Source organism: Molossus molossus, unplaced genomic scaffold (assembly GCF_014108415.1).
Source record: "Molossus molossus isolate mMolMol1 unplaced genomic scaffold, mMolMol1.p scaffold_m16_p_9, whole genome shotgun sequence".
Taxonomy (NCBI): domain Eukaryota; kingdom Metazoa; phylum Chordata; class Mammalia; order Chiroptera; family Molossidae; genus Molossus; species Molossus molossus.
Window position 1 is genome coordinate 94137866 of NW_023425403.1, and position 26288 is coordinate 94164153.

The 26288-nt window shown below is 38.4% G+C and overlaps 1 protein-coding gene across 6 annotated transcripts in view; it reads right to left on the reverse strand.

Annotated features, from left to right (window-relative positions):
• The window catches only part of CAB39L (calcium binding protein 39 like), a 146944-nt gene that overhangs the window by 106470 nt on the left and 14186 nt on the right, over positions 1 to 26288 (reverse strand). For all 6 annotated transcript variants that reach the window (XM_036250116.1, XM_036250118.1, XM_036250117.1 and 3 more), the window contains exon 2: positions 23235 to 23310. The gene's annotated coding sequence lies outside the window, so the exon portion shown is untranslated. The remainder of the gene's footprint in view (positions 1 to 23234; positions 23311 to 26288) is intronic.

A 26288-nucleotide genomic window follows, 5' to 3' on the forward strand; every position in this document is an offset into this window, starting at 1 on the left:
TTTCACTTATTTGTGGAATATAATGAACATAACAGTCTGAGGAATGGGGTAGTCCCAGAGACATGGAAGTGGGGTACAGACTGACAATCCCCAGAAGAGGGGGGTGGTGGGGGAGAGATAAACCACAGAACTTATATGTATGCATGAACACTAGACATGGAGAACAAAGATAGGGACAGGGTGGGGAGGGAGGGGGCGGGGGTAATCAGTGGGGGAAAAAGAAGAAACATCTGTAAAAAAAATAAATTAGTTAATTAAATTAAAAAAGAATATAGCTAGAATATATATCCATTTGTCTGAATTAGAAAATATAGTGTAATGAGGAGAGTTGTTTTCAGTATTTGTATTGTAAAAGATAAAAAATAATTACTTTATTCTCACTCTCTCTCTCTTCCTCTCTCTCCCTCCCATTCTATCTGTACAAAAAAATGGAAAAATATCCTCGGGTGAGGATAAAAAAAAATAAAAATAAAAAAAATAATTACTTTATAACAAAAATAAATAAATAAATAAATACAAAGTTTATCTTTGCCTTAAGCACGCCCTGTCCACTGTTTCTGTGCATGTACACCTTTGAAATGCTTCATTTTCAAAGTAATCGCCCTCAAAAGAGAACATAATTTTAATTATCCTGTAATCCAATCCCCCATTGCTTTCTCTCACCTTCATATAATCTTCCTTAAATTCCCTCCAGAATTTCAAATGCATAAAAGAAGCTGCAAACTGCCATTCTCTGAAGAATTTTTCTCAGTCTGTTGAGATCTTTCTTCCAGAAAAATTCCGTTTGGTTCAGATAAGTTTTTATAAAAATTCTCTACAGGTTTGGACATTCTTACACTGATAATCCCAAACTGTTTTTAAAAATTAAGTTGTTTTTCAGCCCTGGCTGGTTTGGCTCAGCGGTTAGAGCATTGGCCTGAGGTCCAGAGAGACCTGGGTTCGATTCCCGCTAAGGGCGTGTACCTCGGTTACAGTTCGTGCAGGAGGCAGCCACTCAATGTGTCCCTTTCATGTCGATGTTTCTCTCTCTCACTCCCTCCCACTCTATCTGAACAAAAAATGAAAACATGTTCTTGGGTGAAGATTAAAAAAATAATAATAATAATAAATTAAGTTGTCTTTTAAAAAAATTTTAGACTTGAGAATTTATCAGGAGGATAATTAATTTAAAAAACCAGAAAACTCCAATGGTAGAAATAAAGGAATAAATAAACATATTTAAATAAAGGGATAAATAAATATACAGAGATTTACTCCTGATTAAAATAATTTATATATGTTTAATGTATATTTTATAATAGAAGATGAAAATACCAATTATGATTTTAAGTTAATGGTAATAGATTCATTTCACCAGAATTAGGCCATTATAAAACTACAATTATAAAAGTCCATAATAATGCATTACAGCAGAAAACTTGACCAAAAATTTTTCTAGAACTAAAATGAATTTAAAATGTAACAAAAAGAAAGAAATCCAATTAAATAAAGATTGAAATCAACAGGATGTTGGCACAGAGTATTAACCTGAACTGATTGTAGCCTACCTAGCTAGTACAGAAGGGTTAAGAACTTGGAAAAAGCCTACATAATTACTTAAACATTTACTATAGTATAACAGTGCTTGTCTGGCATGTTTCCTTCAGGACCAGAAGACAAACAAGAGGAGTAGGCTAGAAACAACCCCAAACCCTTGGAACTGACCAAAGAATCCTCCAGTGGCCTCAGCATGAACTTTTCTCATTACAATGATTACATCCTCGTTACATCCTCATTACATCCTCATTATATTAAAATCTCCACTCAAAGTGGGCCTTATCCACCATTTTCTGTATATGTGTTGTACGTATAGCCATGTCCACTTATTGTGCATGCTCACTCCAAACATACCTCAACATGCTATGATAGAGGGAACTAGCCCTGTAATAACAGGTAGTATTTTCTTGGGGAGGCGCTGCTTTTGGAAGATCCCTAGTGCACTCCTCCTTGCTTGCTGGCTTCCAATAAAATTCCTACTAACAAAATCAACTTGGAGTGTTCTTTTGGCTGACACCTACTAAGTGGCTGGACACCGGTCCCATTTAGTAACAATATTTCATAACACACATGGCAATATACTTCGGGAAGTTCATAAATATAAGCATAAGAAAATTCTAAAAACCGCTGGAACAAAACAGAAGAAAATTTTCATATTATCTTATGCAGAAGAAAAGTTTATGAGCCCTAAAGAAAAAGACAAATCAATTCAAATATATGAAAAATAAAACTTTCTACATAATCAAATGAAAGAACATTTATAGGAAGAGGGAACATCTGTAATACTGTCAACAATAAAGATTTTTTTTAAAAAGGAAATTTATAGGAATGTTCAAGGAAAAAAACAACAACAACACAGGCCCGGTGTGGCATCACTCATGCTAAAAGCCCATGGTAGCAAACCTAGATTTAATATCTGATTGAATTGCAGTTTCAACCTCTCCCAGAAACATAATCTTAATCAACCAATATGGAATTTTCTGGTTCAAGCACCACTAAGCTTATCTGTTACTTAGGCACTCTCTTTCCCTCATTGAAAGACGAGGCAATCCACATGATAAAAAAACCCTTCCTCTTCTTTTCCCCCAAAGAAAAGATGTCCTGGCCCCAAAATAAATATTTTCTTTCCTAAAAGCTCCCTTGCCCACCCTTCTTCTTATAAAATCATTTGAGTTTGTACACTCCCTTGGAGTGACCTTCGAATTGCTAGATGGTATGCTGCTTGATTCATGAGTTGCTTAATGAAAATTATGGACATTCTTTAGAATTAGCACCACCATGTATGGCTAAAGAATAACGTAGCTTATTAGCACCAATAGAAATGCATTCCTCCTATTCATATAATTATTTCCCTTCCCTTTCTCATAAGAAACCCTCGCCTTCACACTATTAATTGGAACACTATTCAGTTTCTGCCTGAATCAGTGCTTCCCAGAACTACAATTCCTTTGGATTGCAAATAAATGCTTGTTGCCTCTCACTTCAGCCTTTGAGGTTAACATATCAAGACAGAGAAAACTACATAGTCATATTAGCAAAACTATTTTGTAAACTATGAAAAAACAGGTACATTTACTATAGGTGATTTTAGGAGTGATAACCTAAGCTACAACTTTCTGGAGAGTAATTTGTTTATAATTATAACAGTTATGGATGTATTCAATCCCCTTTTACCCAATAAAAACAATTTAGGAAATATTCTTATAGAAATAAGCCAAGAGCCCTGGCCAGTTTGGCTCAGCGGTTAGAGTGTCGACCTGCGGTCCGGAGAGACCCGGGTTCGGTTCCCGCTAAGGGCACGTACTTGGGTTGCAGTTTGTCCCCGGCCCTGGTTGGTCGTGCGGGTGGCAGCCACTCGATGTGAGCCTTCACATCGATGTTTCTCACTCTCTCTCCCTTCCTCTCTCTCCCTCCCACTCTATCTGTACAAAAAATGGAAAAATATCCTCGGGTGAGGATAAAAAAAAAAAAAAAAAAGAAATAAGCCAAGAGAGAAAAAAAGTAATCTATATAAAAGATTTTCAGCCCTGGCCGGTTTGGCTCAGCGGTTAGAGCGTCGACCTGCGGTCCTGAGAGACCCGGGTTCGGTTCCCGCTAAGGGCGTATACCTCGGTTGCAGTTTGTCCCCGGCCCTGGTCGGTCGTGCGGGTGGCAGCCACTCGATGTGTTCCTTTCACATCGATGTTTCTCTCTCTCTCTCTCTCTCTCTCTGTTCCTCTCTCTCCCTCCCACTCTACCTGAACAAAAAAATGGGAAAATGTCCTCGGGTGAGGATAAAAAAAAAAAAAAGATTTTCAAAGCAATGCTATTTATAATTAAGAAAAATTAGAGCCCTGGCTGGTGTGACTCAGTTGCTTGGAGTGTCATCCTGTGCATCAAAAGTCTCTAGTTCAATTCCTGGGCAGGGCACATACCCAAGTTGTGGGCTCAATCCCAGTTGGGCCCTGTTTGGAAGGTAACCAATCATCAATGTTTCACTCTCATCTCGATGTTTCTCTCCGTCTCTCTTTCTCTTTCCCTTACTCCTCCCCCGTCCCCTCTCCCTTTCTCTCTCTCTAAAATTAATAAAAACATGTCCTTGGGTGAAGATTTTATATATGTATATATATTTATATATATCTATATACATATATATGTATATAGATTTAATATATATGTATACATATGTGTGTGTGTGTATATATATCTATATATAGGTATATATAGATATAGATAGATAGACATATTCTTGCCCAGCCAGTGTGGTTCAGTTGGCTGAGCATCCTCCCATGCACCAAGAGGTTGACAGTTGGTTAGATTCCTGGTTTGGGCACATGACTAGGGGGCATGTAGGAGGCAGCTGATCTATGTTTCGCTTTCATCAATGTTTCTCTCTCTAAAAAAAAATCAATAAATACATATTTAAATATACATACATATATATTTTTATATCAGTTATGATATTTATCTTCAAGTAACAGAATATCCACCTAACAGTGACTTAAATAAAAGACATTTAAATAACTCACTTAAGTGTGGAAAGGCAGGCAGTTCCCAGGTTGTTTTGTTATCAGCACAATAACCTGGTTATCACTTAACAGAAAAGAAGTAAAGGGAAGACTAGCTAGTTTAATACTCCAGGTCTATTCTCTGAATGGAGGAAAGGGTCTGAACAAAGGCAGTTAAGATCAATGCCCAATGAGGTCTGAGTGACATGGGAGGTGCCTGGCTATCTTGGGAGTTGCCCACCTGTCCATCACACCTGGGAGCAAGTCAGTGGCCAGAACAGGTGTGGCCACTACAAGCACAGAAAACTTGAATATTTAATCTCCTAGACAAAGGAAATCGGCCCTTTCGCTGTCTCTCTCTTGCTGCTCTAGCCAGACTCCCATGTCCTACACCTGCCATGTGGCCCGCAGCCATGTGGGGCCCATGCAATAAATTAATGGACTGAATCTAGACTAATCCTAATATGGACATAGCTGCACCATGGAACGGACACTCTGGACTTTGGCTTTATTTTTGGCTTGCTAAACCCACAACTGCCCCTCTTCCAGGACTGGACTGAGGGACATGAGACTTTACAACCCCAGAAGTGTAATTTCATGCCAATAAGAACCATTCATTCTCCAGTGTGAGTCTTAGGAAATTCATTTTCTAAAGATGTAATAAGAGCCTCTTGCCCATAAATGCCAGTAGCATCTGGCCCCCTCTTCCCTCTGACAACAATTTCAGCAGCTCAATGAATGCCATTATGAGCCCTCAGCTACCACCCTTACGCCTCGCCATGCTCAGATTTGTAGCCTCATAGTAGTCAGATGGTATATTAATTCTTCATTACTATATAACAAATTACTCCAAAGTCAGTGGTTAAAACAACTAACATGTATTATGGCAAAATTTCTAGGGATCAGGAATTTGAGAGAGGCTTAACTAGGTAGTTCTGACTCAAGGTTTCTTATGAGGTTGCAGTCATATAACAAAGGCAGAGTCCAGTAATTGCAATGGAAATTTAATGGCCCACAAAGCCAAAATTATTTACTACAGTATTTGGCTTTTTACAGAAAAGGTTTTGCTGACCCTAAGCTTTTAAAGATGTTATTTACCACCCAATGTTTAATCAGGTTACGCAGCCACTACAGACATTCTTGTGCAAACGGGGGAAAAGAGTACATAGCGGACGCTGAAACCCAGGCAGGCAAATGGAATGTTATTGATGAAGACTCAGTCCTACTTCTTTCAGAAAATGATTTTCTATAGCTGTGGGCTCTATCCTCTAGGTTCAGCACTCTGAGTCATTCTTTCTTTATCCTGAGAGGTAGCACATGTTTTTGCTGAGCAGTTTTATCAGCCTTCTTCCTGTTAGAGAAGTTTGGGTTCCTAAGTCCTCTTTTCATTTCGTACCCACTGTCTTCTTTAGTCCAAGGGGCCATAATCCTTAAAATGTAATTCTCTCACAGCTTTGTGAATCTCCTAGGAATTGTGGGCAAAAAATAGGAGTTCTATGGAAAGTAACTTTGTTACTTTAAGGGGACCTGACCCTTGTGGGGTCTGCCTAGGGCTGGGCCAGTAGTATGTGAGTTCTTGACTTCATGCAGGAAAAGTTTCACAATACAAGCCCAGGTGAATTTTATTTATTTATTTATTTTTAATCCTCACCAAGGATATTTTTCCATTTATCTTCAGATAGAGTAGGAGGGAGGAAGAGAGAGAGAGAGAGAAACATCAACATGAGAGACACATCGACTGGTTGCCTCCCACACGACCACGACCAAGGCCAGGAACAAACCGCAACCGAGGTATGTGCCTTTGGCCAGCATCGAACCCAGGTCTCACAGGTCCACAGACTGATGCTCTAACCGCTGAGCCAAACCGGCCAAGGTGAGACCAGGTGAATTTTAGAGGCCATTTATTAAATAAAGCTGGGAACAGTGAAATAAGGAAGGGTCGAGGAAATAAGCCTAGGCTGGTCTGCTTTGGCTAAGTCAGGAGAGAAGGAGGCCTTGAGGACAGGTTCAGGGGGTTTGCCTGGGATGAACTGCCACTGCCCATTGCTGCCCTGGTTGGAAGCCTGTTGGGGTCCCTTAGAGTCTAGGAGATGCATGCTAGTGAGGGGAGAAAAGAGTGGGAGACACGTGCATGCTGCTGGGACGGTGAGAGCATTGGGTCCTTTGCCTTAAGGCTTTTATTTCTCTCTTGCAAGTGGGAATCTTAGGGGAGATGTCAGAGAAGGGTTTCAACAGAATATCCATCAGTTTTCTAGCTGTGCTCCTTCAGAACTGTGGTCCTCACTGACTGGTCAGTGTCAGGGCAGGGGGTCATTAGTGATTGCAGCCGGTCCTGGCATCACATACCTGGCTTTGCTATTTTCTGGGGTCTGGAGATAAATATAACTGGGGCCTAGATGTTATCCCTAGGAAGGTGACCTTCTGTGTCTGCTGTAAATTGTTCTGTCAGTTTGTTCAGCTGTCTGTCTCAGTTTCCCCATTCCACTTGTCCTGGCTTACTGGCCTGTCTCACATCTAGAATAACACATAATCTTAACTATCCTGCTATTCAGTCCCCACATTGCTTCCTCCCACTGCCATGTAATCTTCCTTAATTCCAAATGCATAAAAGAAGCTGAAAAACTTATTCTCCAGAGCATTTGAGATCTTGCTCCCTGGCATATGTCATCAGTTTGGCTCAGATGAACTCTTATAAAAATTCTTTACAGGTTTAAGCATTCTTACATCAACACAATCTTACTGGAATTCTTTCCATTCAACAAAAGCCACAGGACAAATATCTTGCAGATTAAGTCCTTCTCTGCCTTGAGCTTCTGCTGAAATGGATGAAAGACAAGGAACACATCCTTAAATTTCTTTGAGGATGCTCTACTGAATGGATCTGTGAAGCACAGAATTAAAAACAGCATTAAAGTATTTAGAGGGCTCTTAATCTAACTGAAATATTTAGATCTTTCTTAAATGTTAACAAAAAATTTTACAGCCAGACTGTCAGCTTTAACCTGGGACCAAGATTTCCTTACAATGCCTTGGTTTTGATCTTTCTGGAGAAGAAGCTATTTCCTTTTTCATTCTTTTATTTTTTTTTGTTTGTTAATCCTCATCTGAAGATATTTTTTCCATTGATTTTTAGGAAGAGTGGGAGGGAGGGAGAAAAAGACAGACAGAGAGACACAGAGACAGAGAGACACAGAGAGAAACATCAATGTAAGACAGACAGATCAGTTGGTTGCCTCCCACACGTACCCTGACCGGGGTCGGGATCAAACTTGCAACCCAGGTATATGCCCTTGACCAGGAATCCAATCCGAGACCCTTCAGAGCATGAGCTGGCACTCTATTTACTGTGCCACACCAGCCAGGGCATGAAGAAACTTTCTTTTTTAAAATCTCTGGCTGTCTGGAGAGGCTGACAATGATCAAAATCATCAAGTCCCACCCAGGCCTGTGTGGCTCAGTGAATAGAGCACTGGTCCTCATACCAAGGGTCTGGGGTTCAATTCCCAGTCAAAGGCAAGTACCTGGGTTGCAGATTCGATCCTTGCCCCGGTGGGGGTGTGTTCAGGAGGCAACCAATCGGTTTGTGTCTCTCACATCCATGTTTCTCTCTCTCTCTCCCCTCCCTCCCTCCTTTGCACCCTAAAAATCAATGGAAGAAAATATCCTTGGTGAGGATCAACAATAAAAAAAAATCATCAAGTCCCAACTCCTTTATATTTATCAGACTTGTCTTTAGCATACTTGCTCCTCTCACATTTTACTATAAGCAGCAAGAATAAACCAAGTGGCACCTTCAATTCTCTAGTTGGAAATCTCCTTAGCTAGATCATCCAGTTCATTACGTATTTTCTAGTTTCCATATTACTACATCTAAAATTCTTTGCTACTATAGTAGAAGGATCCCCTTTCTATTATCTCCAAAAAGATTCTTCTCACTTTCCTTTAAGCTCTCACTGGCAACCTTTTCAAAGCTCATAATAAATCTACTTTAGGCTTAGTCACTAACACTGTCCTCAATTTCATCTACCTTTCAACCACTGACAAGTTCCAAAGCCACACCCATATTAAAAATTATGTGCAACCAATGTACATAGACAATGCTTGGCGGGGGGCAGGTTGGGGAGAAGGGTGTCTGGGGTGGAAAAGGAGAAACATCTGTAACAAAAATAAATTAATAAACTAAAAAATATATATTTATGACATCACACAACTTCTGGTACTAATATCTGTATTAGTTACGTACTGCGTAATAATTATCCAAAACATATAAGCTTAAAACAATCATTTATTATCTCATATAATTTCTGAGTCAGAAGTCCAGGAGTTAGCTAGGTGGTTCTGGTTCAGATGTCAGCCTCAGGCAGGGCTTCAATCATCTGAAAGTTTGAATGGGACTGGAAGAACTGCTTCAAATAAGTCACATGGCTACTGGCTAGAAGTTCCAGTTCCATGCTACATGGGTCTCTCCATAGGGACGCTCATAATATGGCTAACTTCCCCCAGCTTAAGGGATCAAAAAGAGAGAATGTGATAAAGATGGAAACTGCAATGTCTTTTATAACCTAATCTAAAAGTAGTATCCTGTCGTTTTCCATTGTTCACACAGACGAATCCTGGCGTAATGTAGAAGACAACTGGGCATGAATACCAGGACATAGTGGGGGACACCTTAGAAGCTGGCTCCTTCAGTGGCTTGGTAATTCCAAGCATCATATTGTCATTTAACACCATCCAAATAAGTATGAAAGGAAATGGGTGAAGAAAGGCAGACTTTTTTTCACATATTCTTCTTTTATCAGGGAAAACAACCTTGTTCAGAAATTCTCCAACATTCTACAACTCGTTGGTCTGAACAGGATAAAATGGCTACCCCTAAGTGCAAAGGAGCCTAGAAAAATAAGTATGTGGCATTTTCAGCCTCATTCATGGGAAGGCAGGTTTGGTATGATTCTTTTTTTTTTTTTTTTTTTTTTTTTTTTTTAATCAAAACCCTAGGACATTCTTTTCCGTTTTTTGCACAGATAGAGTGGGAGGGAGAGAGAGAGAGAGAGAAACATCGACATGAAAGGGACACATCGAGTGGCTGCCACCCGCACGACCAACCAGGGCCGGGGACAAACTGCAACCGAGGTACATGCCCTTAGTGGGAACCGAACCCGGGTCTCTCCGGACCGCAGGCTGATGCTCTAACCGCTGAGCCAAACCGGCCAGGGCTGGTATGATTCTTGTATAGATAATCAATAGCCTGCCACAAAACTTAAGTAAAAAAAATAGTAAAGATATACAAATTAGTAATTAGAACTATACTTTTAAAATATATACTCCTAAATTCCAGAAATTAAATAGTTTACCTCAAAGATGTTTGAAAATTGTTTTTAAGTTAATATAAATTTAAACAAAAAGATCCTAATATTTATCATTATCATCCATATAGCATTTATAATACTAAAGAATGTTCCTGTATCTGTTGTACACAAAAGCCTTGAAAGAAACATAAAGCAAATATTATAGTAGCTCCACTTTATAGATAAAAACATGAAGCAAATATTATTATTATACCAGCCTAAGTTAAGGAAATGGAAGCTCAGAGAAGCTAAACGGTTGACTTACATTACACTGGGATTCAAATAGCATTTCTAATGACATCAGGTATTTGGTTTTGTATAGTATTATATTTAAACTAACACTGGTTAATTAAATTCAAATGTGTTTTAATTTGATCTTTTATACCTAAAAACCTCTCCTCATTAGAAAAGATTATTTTGTGAAGTTATTTGTGCCACGAAAATACTTTCTGAATATGGAGGTTTAAGAATAACCTAAATACATGTTTGGTCAACTCCCACAAATCAAGAAATAACAAGAATTTTGATATAAATATTGCCTTAAAAGCTATTTTAGCCCTGGCTGGTTTGGCTCAATGGTAGAGCGTTGGCCCGCAGACCAATGAGTTGCGGATTCCATTCCAGCCCTGTACCTTGGTTTCGGTTTGTCCCCAGCCCTGGTCCTGGTTGTGCAGGAGGCAACCAGTCGATGTGTCCCTCTCACATCGATGTTTATCTTTCTCTCTCTCCCTTTCTCTCCCTCTCTCTTCCTGCCACTCTATCTGAAGATAAAGAGAAAAATATCCTCAGGTGAGGATTAGGAAAAAAAAGCTATTTTAGTAACTATTTCTATAACTACAAAAGGGAATTCCCTGCCCTCCCACAAATCAAAGTAACTTTTTTATTTAGACTTCTTTATTTTCATTGTTATTCATTAAATTCTATGTTCATATTTGCTTCTGAACAATGCTAACTGTGTGCTATTATAAAATGACATCCTCACAATTCTTCAAATACATTTGGATATATTCTATTTCTTAAACTTTCTTTTCTTTTTGGTTACTTAGTGAATTAGATACAAATGGTATTTCTATAAGATTGCAACATCTTTGATTCAATTAAAAAGGGGTAAAGAGAGCCTCGGATACTTCATTGGAAAAAAACATTTTTCACAAATTTTTCCTCCCCATATAATTCCTGCTTCTACTAATAAATATGTATATATACATACACACACACATATGTGTGTGTGTGTGTGTGTGTGTGTGTGTGTATATATATATATATATATATATTTTTTTTTTATCCTCACCCAAGGACATTTTTTCCATTTTTTGTTCAGATAGAGCGGGAGGGACAGAGAGGAACAGAGAGAGAAAGAGAAACATCGATGTGAAAGGGACACATCGAGTGGCTTCCACCCGCACGACCCAACCAGGGCTAGGGACAAACCCCAACCGAAGTACGTGCCCTTAGCAGGAACCAAACCCAGGTCTCTCTGGACCGCAGATTGATGCTCTAACCACTGAGCCAAACCAGCCAGGGCCTACTAATAAATATAGGACTAAAAATATCTTAGAATGCTCCTTGTAACTTTAGATATGATAATAAGTAATACTAAATAAGCCATAAATTATTAATGTCAAATACATACAAAGAGTTAAAAATAAACTCAAATAACAAGAATACTTTAAACACCATTTATTAATATTTATGCTATGAAGTACATACAAGGTCATGAATATAACCAGTTTATACAACCAAGATAAGATTTTGTAATTTGCCCTGGCTAGTGTTGCTCAGTGGTTAGAGCACTGGCCCATGCACTGAAGGGTCGCAGGTTTGATTCCTAGGCAAGGGCACATGCCTGGGTGGCAGGTTCCATCCTTGGCCGTAGTTGGGGCACGTGAGAGGAGGCAACCAATTGATGTGTCTCTCTTACATCAATGTTTCTCTCTCCCTCTCTCTCTTGTTAAAAATCAATGGAAGTCTGGCCTGTGTAGCTCAGAGGTTGAGTGTCTACCCATGTACCAAGAGGTCAGTGGTTCTATTCCCGGTCAGGGTACATGCCCAAGTTGTGGACCCAATCCCCAGTTGGGGGCATGCAGGAAGCGGCCAATTGATGTTCCTTCTCATTGATGTTTCTCTCTCTCTCTCTCTCTCCCTCTCCCTTCCACTCTCTCTAAAAATCAATAAAGAAAACAAAATCAATGGAAAAAATATCCTCTTGTGAGAATTAACAAAAAAAAAAAAATATATATATATATATTTATCACGTTTTTCTTAAACTGAGAAATATAGGTGTGGGCAAAAGCAGGTTTATAGTTTTAAAAATGTGAAACACAAAAAAGTTTATTCTTGTATCATTATTTATTGTATCATTTTCCATATGAACAACTGTAAGCCTACTTTTGTCTACCCCTGTATATAGACTATGTGAATATTTGGATATACTAGCATCTATACACAACATCAAGGATAACGTGAATAATTTAATATTCAATTCTCTTTCCTCTTCCCTTCTATTTCCTCTGTACCCCCTCCCTTCCAACTTCCTAAAATAGAAAGGGCCTCCATTTATCTAGAGTAGTTAATGCTAATTGTACCTCAACACTGTTTTAGCCCAGAATTGAGGTTGCTTAGGCTTCCTACCATTTTCCAAGTCTTTTCATTTTTCATGTCCCTTGAGACATTCTTTTTTTTATCCTCACCTGAGAACATTTTTGTACTTATCTTCAGATAGAGTGGGAGGGAGAGATGGAGGAAGAGCAAGAAAGAGAAACATTGATGTAAGAGAGACACATCAAGTGGTCACCACCCCGACGACCCCAACTGGGGCCAGGGACAAACTGCAACCAAGGTATGTGCCCTTAGCAGGAACCAAACCCGGGTCTCTCTGGCCCACGGGCTGACGCTCTAATCGCTGAGCCAAACCGGCCAGGGCCCTTGAGACATTCTTGACAGAAATCCAGTTCTTGAGTTTTTACCCTACATCCAAAAGTAATTAGTATTTCCCAAGTGTTTTCTAAGTCCCAGGTACCATACTGGGTACTTTCAACTAAGTTATTAATCTTTCTGAATAATGTAAGACACAATTCTATGACCCAGAGACAGGCCCTGTTCAAATAAAATATATTTTCCCATTACTACATTCTACCTCTCCTTATGTTCCCAGCTTAACAGATGAATACTATTCTACTGGAGAAATCTATCATTTTTATTTAATAAAGTTGCTGTTATAGGTGGTTTGAATTGTTTTTTCCCCTATCATAAATAATGCCACATACATTCTTTAAATGTCTTTCTGTACATGTCTGCTTACTTTATTTGTATAGATTATATGCATAAATTTGTCCTGAAAGACCATTCTTCTGCCCAGTTATTCACTCTCTTCATCCCATGTCTCTGTGCCACACACACACACACACACACACCCCTTTGTTTTGGGTATCAGTTCCAGCTCAGTTTTCAATACTTCTTTTCATCTAAACTGCAATGTCTTCTATCATTCCCTTGGAGAACAATTTGTAGCTTCTTGCCTCAAAGTCTCTCCTACCTTAAGCCTTTTGACCTTCAGGATACGTAGAAAGGTAGAATAGTATAAATTCAGCCTAGGATTAATTAACAGATCTGGTGCAAACCAAGTATCACCAGAAAGCCAATTTCAAGTTAAGAATGTGATATGTAAATCTAGTTCTAAATTACTTAGCAGAGGGTAAAAATGATATGGGAAAAAGATTATGAAAAAATAGAGTTATGGATGTAATTACAACTAAACAATTTCTTTTGTTGTTGTTATTGTTAATCCTCACCCAAGGATATGTTTTCCATTGATTTTTGGAGAGAGTGGAAGAGAGGAAGAGAGGAAGGGAGGGAGGAAGAGAGGGGGGTAAAGGGGGGAACAGAGGGGGGGAGGGAGAGGGAGGGAGAGGGGGAGAGAGAGGAAGAGGGAGAGAGAAACACTGATGTGAGAGAGACACATTGATTGGTTGCCTCCCACACGTGCTCTGACCAGGGTTAGGGATCAAATCTGCAACCCAGGCATGCACCCTTGACTGGGAATTTGAACCTGAGACCCTTCAGTGCTGGGCTGACACTCCAACCACTAAGCCACACTGGCCAGGGCACATCAAAACAACTTCTGATTTTCTAATTCAAAAGTTTTAATTCAGAAGTTTACAATACATTTTTATTGCAAAACAGAGTGAGGTTATGTTAAGGCAAGAGTAACGTATTAATTCTTAGTCCTTTAGAGTCATCATTTCATTCCTTTTTAAATATTCATTGTTCTCAAACAGACATTTCTTTCATACTTCACTAAGAAGTTCTATTTTTTCTTCTAATATTCTTAAATATTTTATTTCTTTTTTATCCTCTCCCAAGGACATTTTTCCATTTTTGTTCAGGTAGAGTGGGAGGGAGAGAGGAAGAGAAAAAGAGAGAGAAACATTGATGTAAAAGGGACACATTGAGTGGCTGCCTCCCACACGACCCCAGCCGGGGCTGGGGACAAACTGCAACCGAGGTATGTGGCCTTAGCAGGAACCAAACCCGGGTCTCTCTGGACTGCAGGCCCATGCTCTAACTGCTAAGCCAAACCAGCCAGGGATTCTTCTAATATTCTAAGCACCTTCTTCTTTTTTTAAAAATCCTCACCTGAGGATTTACAGAACAATATTCCATACCATATAGTCTAGCTAAGTAGTAGCTAGACTATACCATCTAGGTTTGTGTAAATACAAGCCAGGTGTTTACACAACAAAGCTGCCTAATGATGAGTTTCTCAAAACTTATCTGCTAGTTGTGCCACGCATGACTGTATAGAAATGGCTGCCTATGGTTACCGTTGCCTGATGATATTATATATTTGAATCTCAATAATTCCTGTTTAATATTTAGAATGTCATATCTATTTTGAAATTTTTTAGAAATCTTTGCTGCATCCACTGCATTTGATATGCATTCTATCACTATAGTTACATTTTTTTTAAGAATTTTTAATAAGTGGAATCAAAAAGTATGTATTCTTTTTTCAAAAAATGTTTTTAGCGATATCTAGAGAGAGGAAGGGACACACAATGAAAACACAAACATCGATGTGAGAGAGAAACACTGATATGCTGCCTCCTGCACACCCTCTACCAGGGATCAAGCCCACAACCCTGGCATTGGCCCTGACCGGGAATCAAACTGTCAACCTTTCAGTGCACAGGATGAAGCCCAACCAACTGAGCCACGTCAGCCAAGGCTAAAATAGTATGTATTCTTTTTTGTCTGGCTTCATTCATGTAGCATAACTGTCTATCCACCTTGATGAATCTACTGAGACACATCCACTTTGTAATAAGTACTGTTGAGTAGTATTCTATTGTACAGATATACCACATTCTGGTTATTCGTCTTCCTATTGATAACTACTTTGGAAAAGTTTGGCAGCTTCTTAAAAAGTCAAACATCTACCTACCATATGATGTAGCTATTCCATTTCTCAGTATTCATCCAAGAGAAAAGAAAGCATTAGGCTCATATAAAAACTTGTACATGTTGGCTGTAGGTCTTTCATATATGGCCTTTATTATGTCTAGATATGATCCCTCTATTCCCACATTGCTGAGCGTTTTTATCAGAAATGGATGCTGGATTTGTCGAAGGCTTTTTCGGCATCTATTGATATGATCATGTGGTTTTTATTCTTCATTTTATTTATGTGGTGTATCACATTTATTGATTTGAGAATATTGTACCGGCCTTGCATGCGTGGGATGAATCCCACTTGGTCATGGTGGATAATTTTTTTGGTGTATTGCTGGATCCAATTTGCTAGTATTTTGTTCAGGATTTTGGCATCTATGTTCATCAGGGATACTGGCCTGTAGTTTTCTTTCTTTGTTGTGTCTTTTTCTGGTTTTGGAATTAGAATTATGCTGGCTTCATAAAACGAGTTTGGAAGTCTTCCTTCTTCTTGAATTTTTCGAAATAGTTTGAGGAGAATGGGTATCAGTTCTTCTTTGAATGTTCGGTAAAACTCCCCCGTGAAGCCATCCGGGCCTGGGCTTTTGTTTGCTGGGAGAGTCTTGATTACATCTTCAATTTCTTCTGTTGTTATTGGTCTGTTCAAGTTTTCTATCTCTTCCTGATCCACTCTTGGGACACTATGTGTTTAACATCATACTAAATGGGCAAAAACTAAAAGCATTTCCCTTAAGAACAGGAACAAGGCAAGGATGCCCACTTTCACCACTCTTATTTAACGTAGTACTGGAAGTCTTCGCGACAGCAATCAGACAGGAAGAAAAAAAAAAGGGATCCAAACTGGAAAGGAGGAAGTGAAATTGTCATTATTTGCAGATGACATGATACTATACATAGAAAACCCCAAAGACTCCATCAAAAGTTTACTAGACTTAATAAATGAATTTGGCAGAGTAGCATGATACAAAATTAATCAAGAAATCAATGGAATTCTTATACACCAATGATGAACTCACAGAAAGAGAAACTAAGAAAACAATCCCATTTACCACTGCGGCAAAAAAATTAAGATACCGAGGAATAAACTTAACCAAAGAAATAAAGGACCCATTCGCAGAAAACTACAGGTCATTGAAAAAAGAAATAGAGGAAGATATAAAAAAGTGGAAGCACATACCCTGTTCATGGATTGGGAGAATTAACATCATTAAAATGTCCATATTACCCAAAGCAATCTATAGATTCAACGCAATCCCCATCAAAATACCAACAGCATACTTCACAGAATTAGAACAATTACTTCATAAGTTCATATGGAACCAAAAAAGGCCTCGAATAGCCACAGCAATCTTGAAAAGAAAGAACAAAGTTGGAGGGATCACAATACCAGATTTCAGGTTATACTACAAAGCCACTGTAATCAAAACAGCCTGGTACTGGCACAAGAACAGGCATATAGACCAGTGGAACAGAACAGAGAACCCAGAAATGGACCCAAGGCAATATGCTCAATTAATATTTGACAAAGGTGGCAAGAGCATACAGTGGAGTAAGGACAGCCTCTTTAATAAATGGTGCTGGGAAAATTGGACAGCTACTTGCAGAAAAATAAAACTAGACCATCAACTTACACCCTACACGAGAATAAACTCAAAATGGATAAAAGACTTAAATGTGACTCATGAATCCATAAAAATCCTAGAAGAGACTGTAGGCAACAAAATTTCAGACATCATACGCAGCAGAATTTTTACTGACACATCACCTAAGGCAACAGAAACAAAGGAGAAAATGAACACATGGGACTACATCAAACTCAAATTGCCAATGATATATCAGATAAGGGGTTAATTTCCAATACATATAGAGTGCTCATACAACTCCACAAAAGGAAGACAAAGAACCCAATTAAAAAATGGGCAGAGGAACTAAATAGACACCTCTCCAAACAGGACATACAGATGGCTAAGAAACATATGAAGAAATGCTCATCATCACTAATCATCAGAGAGATGCAAATTAAAACAACAATAAGGTATCACCTCACACCTGTCAGAATGGCCGCCATCAACAAATCATCAAACAATAAGTGTTAGGCGAGGGTGTGGAGAAAAAGGGTACTCTAGTGCACTGCTGGTGGGAATGCAGACTGGTGCAGCCACTATGGAAAACAATATGGGGTTACCTCAAAAAATTAAAAATTGAACTTCCATTTGACCCAGTGATTCCACTTCTAGGAATATACCCTAAGAAGCCTGAAACACCAATCAGAAAGAATATATGTACCCCCATGTTTGTAGCAGCACTATTTACAATAGCTAAGATCTGGAAACAGCCCAAGTGTCCATCAGTAGACGAATGGATAAAAAAGCGGTGGTACATATACACAATGGAGTACTACGCAGCTGTAAGAAAGAAAGATCTCTTATCCTTTGAGACTACATGGAAGGACCTGGAAAGTATCATCCTAAGTGAAACAAGCCAAACAGAGAAAGACAAGTATCATATGATTTCACTTATTTGTGGAATATAATGAACATAACAGTCTGAGGAATGAGGTAGTCCCAGAGACGTGGAAGTGGGGTACAGACTGACAATCCCCAGAAGAGGGGGGTGGTGGGGGAGAGATAAACCACAGAACTTATATGCATGTATGCATGAACACTGGACATGGACAACAAACTGGGGAAAGGGCAGGGAGGGAAGGGGAGGGGGGAATCAGTGGGGGAAAAAGGAGAAACATCTGTAACAAAAATTGATAAAAAAAAACTTGTACATGAATATACATACTATCTTTATCTGTATTAGCTAAACACTGGAAACAACCTGTTTTCATCCATATGTGAATGTATAAATGAATGTGGTATATAAATAAAATGACATATTACTCAGCATTGAAAATTAATAGACTATTGACACATAACAACATAGATGAATCATAAAATAACTGAGTAGAAGACAAAAATTGAGTTCTTATATTTTTCCTCCCTCTCATTTCATTATTTTCCTTCTCTGGGTTTAAATAAAAACACTCTATTTGTCTTCTTTCAGTGGTTATATTTTAAATATGTCTCTATCTTCAGTTCTCACAGTACATGGGCTTTAGAATACTGAAATTCCATTCAACCCCTCCTAATTTAAATGCCATTGCAGGCCAGTACAGCATTGTAATTCTACCTGTTTTGTTTTGTTTTTTTTTATCACAAATTAGACACTATTATTATTATTACTGGTTCCTTCCATCAACATTGGCTTAGATTTATTATTATTATTATATCTTTATTGTTGAAAGTATTACAGATGCCCCCCTTTTTTTCCCATTGACTCCATCTTCCACATTCCCATACCCCTCTTGCCTTTCCCACACTATTGTCTGTGTCCACTGGTTATGTATATATGCACATAATTTCTTTTGTTTATCTCTTCCCACCCCATCTCTTCCCTTCCCTCTGAGGTTCATCAGTCTAACAACCAATTTGTACTTCTTAACGTCTTCCCCTTTTTTACCCATACCCCCAAACCCCTCCCCATCTGGAAACCAACAAAAAATTCTCTGCATCTGAGTCTGTTTCTGTTCTGCCTGTTCATTTGGTTTGTAGGTTCAACGGTTGATAGATATGTATTTATTGCCATTTTGTTGTTCATATTTTTTATCTTTTTCTTCTTCAAGAAGACCCTTCAACATTTCATATAATACTGGTTTGGTGGTGGTGAACTCCTTTGGCTTTTCCTTGTCTAGGAAGCTCTTTATATGTCCATCAATTCTAAATGATAGCTTTGCAGGATAGAGTAATCTTGGTTATAGGTCCTTGCTTTTCATCACTTTGAATATTTTTTGCCACTGCCTTCTGGCCTGCAGTTTCTTTTGAGAAATCAATTGACAGTCTTATGGGAGCTCCCTTGAAGGTAACTGCTTTTCTCTTGCTGCTTTTAAGATTCTCTCTTTGTCTTTAACCTTTTGCATTTTACTTACAATGTGTCTTGGTGTGGACTTGTTCGTGTTCATCTTGTTTGGGACTCTGTGCTTCCTGGACTTGTATGTCTGTTTCCTTCACCAAATTAGGAAAATTTTCTGTCATTATTTTTTCAAATAGGTTTTCAATTTCTTGTTCTCTCTCTTCTCCTTCTGGTATCCCCATGATGTGAATGTTGGTATGCTTGAAGTTGTCCCAGAGGCTCCTTACACTATCCTCATTTGGGGGGGGGGGGATTCTTTTTTCTTTTTGTTGCTCTGATTGAATGTTTTTTGCTTCCTTATATCCCATATCAATGCTTTGCCTCTAGGCTTCACCTATTTGACTATTGATTCCCTGTAAATTATTCTTTATTTCAGTTAGTGCACCCTTCATTTCTGACTGGTCCTTTATTATGTTTTTGAGGTCCTCACTAAATTCCTTGAGTATCCATATAAGCAGTGTTTTGAACTCTGCATTTGTTGGATTGCTTATTTCCATTTCATTTAGTTCTTTTCCTGAAATTTTGTTGTGTTCTTTCATCTGGGATATATTTCTTTGTCTCTTCATCTTGGCTGCCTCCTTGTGTTTGTCTATGTATTAGGTAGAGCTGCTATGTCTCCTAGGCTTCGTAGGGTGGCCTATTATAATAGGTGTCCTGTAGGGTCTGGTGGCCTAGCCTCCCTGATCACCCCAGCAGGACACTCCGTGTGGAATGTACACCCTTCTGCTGTAATTGAGACTTGATTGCTGTTGACATGTCAATGGGAGGGATTTACTCAGGCTGATCAGCTGAAAGGACTGGCTGTGACCACCGATCACTGACCTCTAACCACCTTGGAGGATGAGATGTGCAGGGGCCCACCACATAGAGCAAGACTTATTTTAGCAGGGCTCTGAACCCAACCCTTAAGTTTGTCGCTTGTGGAGGTGTTTGGGTGGTGGCACTTCAATGTTGTCTGAAGTTGTCAACTGAGTATGTGGGCTCTGAGGCCTTCCGGGAGGCATTGGCAAAGGTTAACCACTGCCTGTGTTCTACCTAGGGCCGACAGGCATAAGCTACAAAACTATCTACAGATGGCTGCTTCTTGTGCCGAGCTTGAAGGTGACCAGGCAAGGCCAAGCTGTGAACCAAGGCTGACCGCTGCTAGTGTTGGGCCTGGGGCTACTTAGCAAGAGGTATGGAGCTCACTGAGGCTAGATACTGCTTGTTCGAGAGATTTTAGGAAAATCCAAAGCATGAGCCCAGACAGGTCATTCCTATGGTAAAGCCACTGGAAATAGCTTGGAGAGCCCAACAGTGGGGTGCCTCAGGGAATAAACAGGGTAAGGTAAACAGTGTGAGCCAGTTCAGATATGGCACCCTTCTGCTGGACCCATGGGGGAAGGGCTCACCAAAGGAACAGCAGCCTCCACCAGCACATCTGTCCTGGAGAAAGCTGTCCCTCCAGCTCTCACTCCAGTGCCAAACAACTCAGTTCTTCTCCGTATGTTTCTGGTACCTTTCAAGCTGCTTCCCCTTGCACTGGAGCCCGGTGGGAGTCTGAGTAAGTTTGTGCATGGACCTTTTAAGAGGAACTGCCTAGGACTCCAGAAGCCTCAGCCTCCCTCAGCCTCAGTTATAGCTGGTTTTTACAGCCAGACATTATGGGGATTTCTCTTCCTGGCACTGGAACCCCAACTGGGGTGACTAGTGTGTGTGGGACTTGGACCACTTGCTCCTCCAGGTCCACAGCTGAGGTATCTCTCCTGATTTTAAAACATTTTTTTCTTTATTGACTTTAGAGAGAAAGGGAGAGGGAGAAAGAAATAGAAATATCGATGAGAGAGAACATCGATTGGCCACTTCCTGCATGCCCCCCACTGGGGATTTGGCCCACAACCCGGGCATGTGCCCTGACCAGGAATCAAACTAGCGACCTCTTGGTGCATGGGGCAATGCTTAACCACTGAGCCATAATGGCTGGGCTCTCTCCTGATTTTTATCCACCACATGTAGGTGTGGGACTAGCCCTTCTGTGCCTCCACCGGTCCTACCAGTCTTGATGTGGCCTCTTTTTTAATTTCATCATCATAGGACTTCCATTCAGCTTTATTTCAGGTGGTTCTGAATGACGGTTGTTCTGTAGTTTAGTTGTAATTTTGATGTGATTGTGGGAGGACACAAATACTGTTTACCTACACAGCCATCATGACCGGAAGTTCCAGATTTATTATTTATTCATGTTTTCTTTACTCCCTATTTCTTCTTTTTTTTTTTTTTTTATCCTCACCCGAGGACATTTTTCCAATCCTTGTACAGATAGAGTGGGAGGGAGAGAGAGGGAGAGAGAAACATCGACGTGAGACACATCGAGTGGCTGCCACCCGCACGACCAACCAGGGCCGGGGACAAACTGCAACCGAAGTACGTGCCCTTAGCAGGAACCGAACCCGGGTCTCTCCAGACCACAGGCCGACGCTCTAACCGCTGAGCCAAACCGGCCAGGGCCCTATTTCTTTCATTTGATACCTTCCTTTTAGTACCATTTCATTTGTTCTTGAAGTATACCATTTAGAATATTTTAATGTGGGTGGTGACCTACTGGTTTGTCTACAGCTTGAAAAACAGTAAGATAAGTATCTCTTGTTATTTACCCTGCTTAGTATTGATTGGGCTCCTAAAATCTGTGGATTTGTGTCTTTCATCAATTCTGGAAAATTTTTAATGCCAACTACATCTAGTGCCTCATTTCTAGTCCATGTTTTATTTCTAGAACTGATTAAATAATCTTATAGTCTCTTTTCACTTTTTCCTGCATTTTTTTTTCCTGTTTGCATGACCTTCTATATAGTTTCTTTCTCTTTTTAACTGTGCCTTTACATACTGGTTTAACAAACCATTTACTTTTTTTGTTTGTTTGTTTGTTTGTTAGTCCTCACCCAAGGATATTTTTCCATTGATTTTTAGATAAAGTAGAAGGGGAGAGCAGGGGGAAGAGAAATATCAATGTGAGAAAGACACATTGATTGCAAACCATATAATTAAGTTCTATAAATTATATTTTAATTTCTGATATTCTAATAGATTATTTGAATGTGCCTGGTCACATTTATAATCTATCACTCTTTATTTATGTTTTTACAATCCCTCTATTAATTTATTAAACATATTACACATTTATTTTATGTAGTAGTAATTCTAATAGCTGAAATCTCTGTAGTATTTTTTAGTTTGTGGTTTCTGCTGACTCTTGCTGAGTGATTTCATTCTTTCCCCTTATGTTTTGTGATTTTTTTATATGTGTATGATCTTATTTATTAGAATTTTAACTATAATTATTTGATAATGGGGTTGATAACACCATCCATGGAGGATTTGTGATTATTTCTGCCATATACCAAAGAGCATTACAGACCCAAGTCAATTTTAAGTAAAATTCTCTACTTGTGGAGTTTCAGGAACCATAAAAATACTGTAATTTAAGGCTGCAAATCCAAGTGAATGTGAGCTGGTAACCAGGAATTATTAGGAGATATTTTAACTCCACCTAAGGCTGTAAGTTTCTCCAAAATGGTCTATTTTCAGGCCCCCTACACTCTGCATAACCCGAGGAATTTTCACCAGTCCCCATTCCTCTCCATGTACAAGTTTCTATGCCAACAGAAATTCATGGATGCACCCAAAGTATTCAGGACTTTAGCACTTGGTTACAGAATGTACTTGTTTTGTTTCTAGTTCCAAAAAGTTTCCCTTATTTTCTTATAGGTTCATGCATTTATTGATAGGATTTGTAAAATACTGAATTTAGTATTTTACATATACAGAAACAGAAGTCTATTTAATAAGTCTGCAATTGCTTTGTAAAATTTAAATCAGCGTATTATATTTGTTCCTGATAAATTTAGTTTAGTGTGTTACTGTAATTTATACATCTGTCAAGAATACTTATAATCTTGATTGAATTATTGTATTAGCTTACCTTAGAAGTTGTATGTCATCTGCAAATTCGTTTCAACTCTCTCAGCCTTCACCAAAGTTACTGATCAACACAGCTTCTGAAAAAAAGAAAAAGCTTCAAAATTAATTTTAAAAATCATTACAGCAAATTCACCATATTTTCTTGTTACCCGGTATATAGAATTATAAAATTAAATTTCCATCATAATCTTATACAGATAAATAAAATTAAAATAGAAAAATCTCCCTACCCCAATGACTTCAAGAGGCAGATCTTTTAAAAAGCAGTAGTAAACTGAATGCAAATATTTTATTATCAGGGTAAACCAGCAGAAGTGTGAAGGTGTAGCATGAGAGAGAGAAACTCTAGCACCTCTGAAATCTCCATCAGCCCTCATCTTCCACAGGAGAAAACACAACTAATTTAAACTAGTACAAAAAGACTGCAAAGCCTAGAAGAGCTTTGAAGTGTCACACAGAGTAGCTTTGAAGGGTGTTTTGCTTTTAACAGCATCATGAAAACCCATACCCACTAGTTTTTGTTTTCTGCTTTGTCAAAATTTTAGTTTGCATCCTTTACTAATTTCAGTCATCAATAAAACTTTTGTTAAATTTTAATCTCCACCATCAATATAAGGAGTTGTGTGTCAGTGTGTGTGTTTATATTTTCCCATCAGATTTAAGAGAAAACTTATACTACTCTCCTTTAGTACATTGCCCTTGCATGAAGAAGGATAAACTATTAACTTGGGTCTGCATCTTTGTTTTCTGAGCAGTGACTACAGGTTTAAATAGAACATTTAGCTCTTGATGTTCTTTCTTCTCAATATATGAAGTATATCCTCCAATAATATAGTAGAAAAGGCACAGGCTTTGGAATCACACAGATCTCGTTTAAATCTCAACTTCTCTGAATCTCATAGGGAAATAACATCATGAATCTTTGTTTTTAATTGATTTTTAGAGAGAGAGAGGAAAAGAGAAAGACAGAAACATCAATTTGTTGCTCCACTTATTTATGCATTCATTGGTTGATTCTTATATGTGCCCTGATTGGGGATCAAACCTACAACCCTGGCATATTGGGATGACACACTAACCAGCCAGGGCAAATATCATGAGTCTTAACAGGTAGCAGCAAGAGCCTAATTTTATTTATGTGTGTGTCTATGTATATATATATATATATATATATATATATATATATGTATGTATATATTTGCTATATCAGTATATGTCATATAGCATATACTCTGTTAGCTGTCCTTTTGTGTAATTTTGTACTTCATTTCCACTTTACTCAATCTGTCACAGGACTTTCCAGACTAAATTAAGTTATAAGAAAGTTGATATATAAGTTGATACATCACATAAGTTGGTAAACTTCTATGGCTTTATTCAACAATTACCAACACTTTGCAACACTTATTTTACCCAAAATACATTTTCAAAGACTTATTTTACCCAAAGTATACATAAAATAGTTTTAAAATTAGCAATACAACAACAATAATACTGAATATACCCTATTAAGAAAGCACTATCTATAGTCTATAATCACTAGAAACTGTTCCTTTTCTTGTGTACTGTCATTATAATACTATATAGTTATGTAAATGTTTCAGTTCCTTTTTAGATTTTTCTTTTCTTTTTATATAATTTAATTTTTGAATATGTAAATATATATGATTCCAAGATCGAAACTATATAACAAGTTACACTTAGAGAAACCTCTCTTCCACTGTTGGCACCTCTCCCATTACCTCCTTCTACACATAGATTAGTTTATACACTGTTAATTGCCTTTATTTGTTTCCACTTCATAACATATTCTGCAGACCATTCTATATTGCTACAAGGAAACTTTCCACACCTCTTTATGATTTCTGGGGAAAAGGGTGACTTGAAGGGGATACCATCTACCAGGAGATAGATCCATTGTTGTATGTACATTAATCAGTTCTCTATTAATAGGCATTTTGGTTGTTTCTAAGCTTTTGCTAATACAAGTAATGTTGTAAATAACCTTATACAAATGACAGTTTATATTTTATGCCAGTGTGTTTTTAGAATCAATTCCTTGAAGTTAAATGATAGGTTGATGGATAAATGCATATGACATTTTGCTAGATATTGCCAAATCCCCTCCCAGGCTTTTGTATCCCTACCAGCAATGCACCAAAGTGTCTTTGTCCCTAGTCTATAGAGTATACGGTATAATTTTGGATTTGGGTGAGAAAGGCTTTAGTGTAGCTAAAATTTTTAGTATAACTTTCATTGTACCTCTTTCTGTGTAGTTCAACGTATTTATATGCTATCATCTGCATTTCTTTTTTTGCGAACTTTGTTTTCATCCCTTTTTGCCCATTTTTCTAGTGGGTTGATAGTCATTTGGCTTGATTTTTAGGTTATTTTCATTAAGATTAGTTCTTTGTGGTATATCTTTTTTACTTTGCTCATGGCATTTTCATTATAAAAATTGTTTTAATATAGTGGTATTTAGCTTGGTCGTTATTTTTGGAGGGATTGAGACATAGTTATAAAATCCTTGGCTTACAATTTCATAGACTTTAAATGAAACCCAGAGGAACTTTTCATTATCTTCAAAGTCCAATATTTTTACTAGGACATGACTCAGAGCTGACCATTCTGAATAAATTTTCCCAATACACAACAAGCCTTCTCAATATGTAGATTTAAGTCTTCTGTTACTTCCAGAATGTTTTCATGGATTGAAGTTTAAAGATTAGCTCTACTATTGTTTTTCTTCTTCGGAAGTCTAACTTTACATATTGTCTATATCAATCACTTTCTTTCTCTTTTACCTTTCTTTGTTCAATTTTCATTCTTTTGACTGTATTCATGTCTTTCCTCAATGCTCCTTATATTCAGTCAAATTTATTCTCCTTCAGCTAACTTGAATGTTAGCTGAAGCTTTATTTTAAAAGATTTTTTTTTTAGCCCTGGCCGGTTTTGTTCAGTGGTTAGAGTGTTGGCCCACGGACCAGAGAGGCCTGGGTTCAGTTCCCGCTAGGGGCACATACCTCAGTTGCAGTTTGTCCCCAGCCCCAGTTAA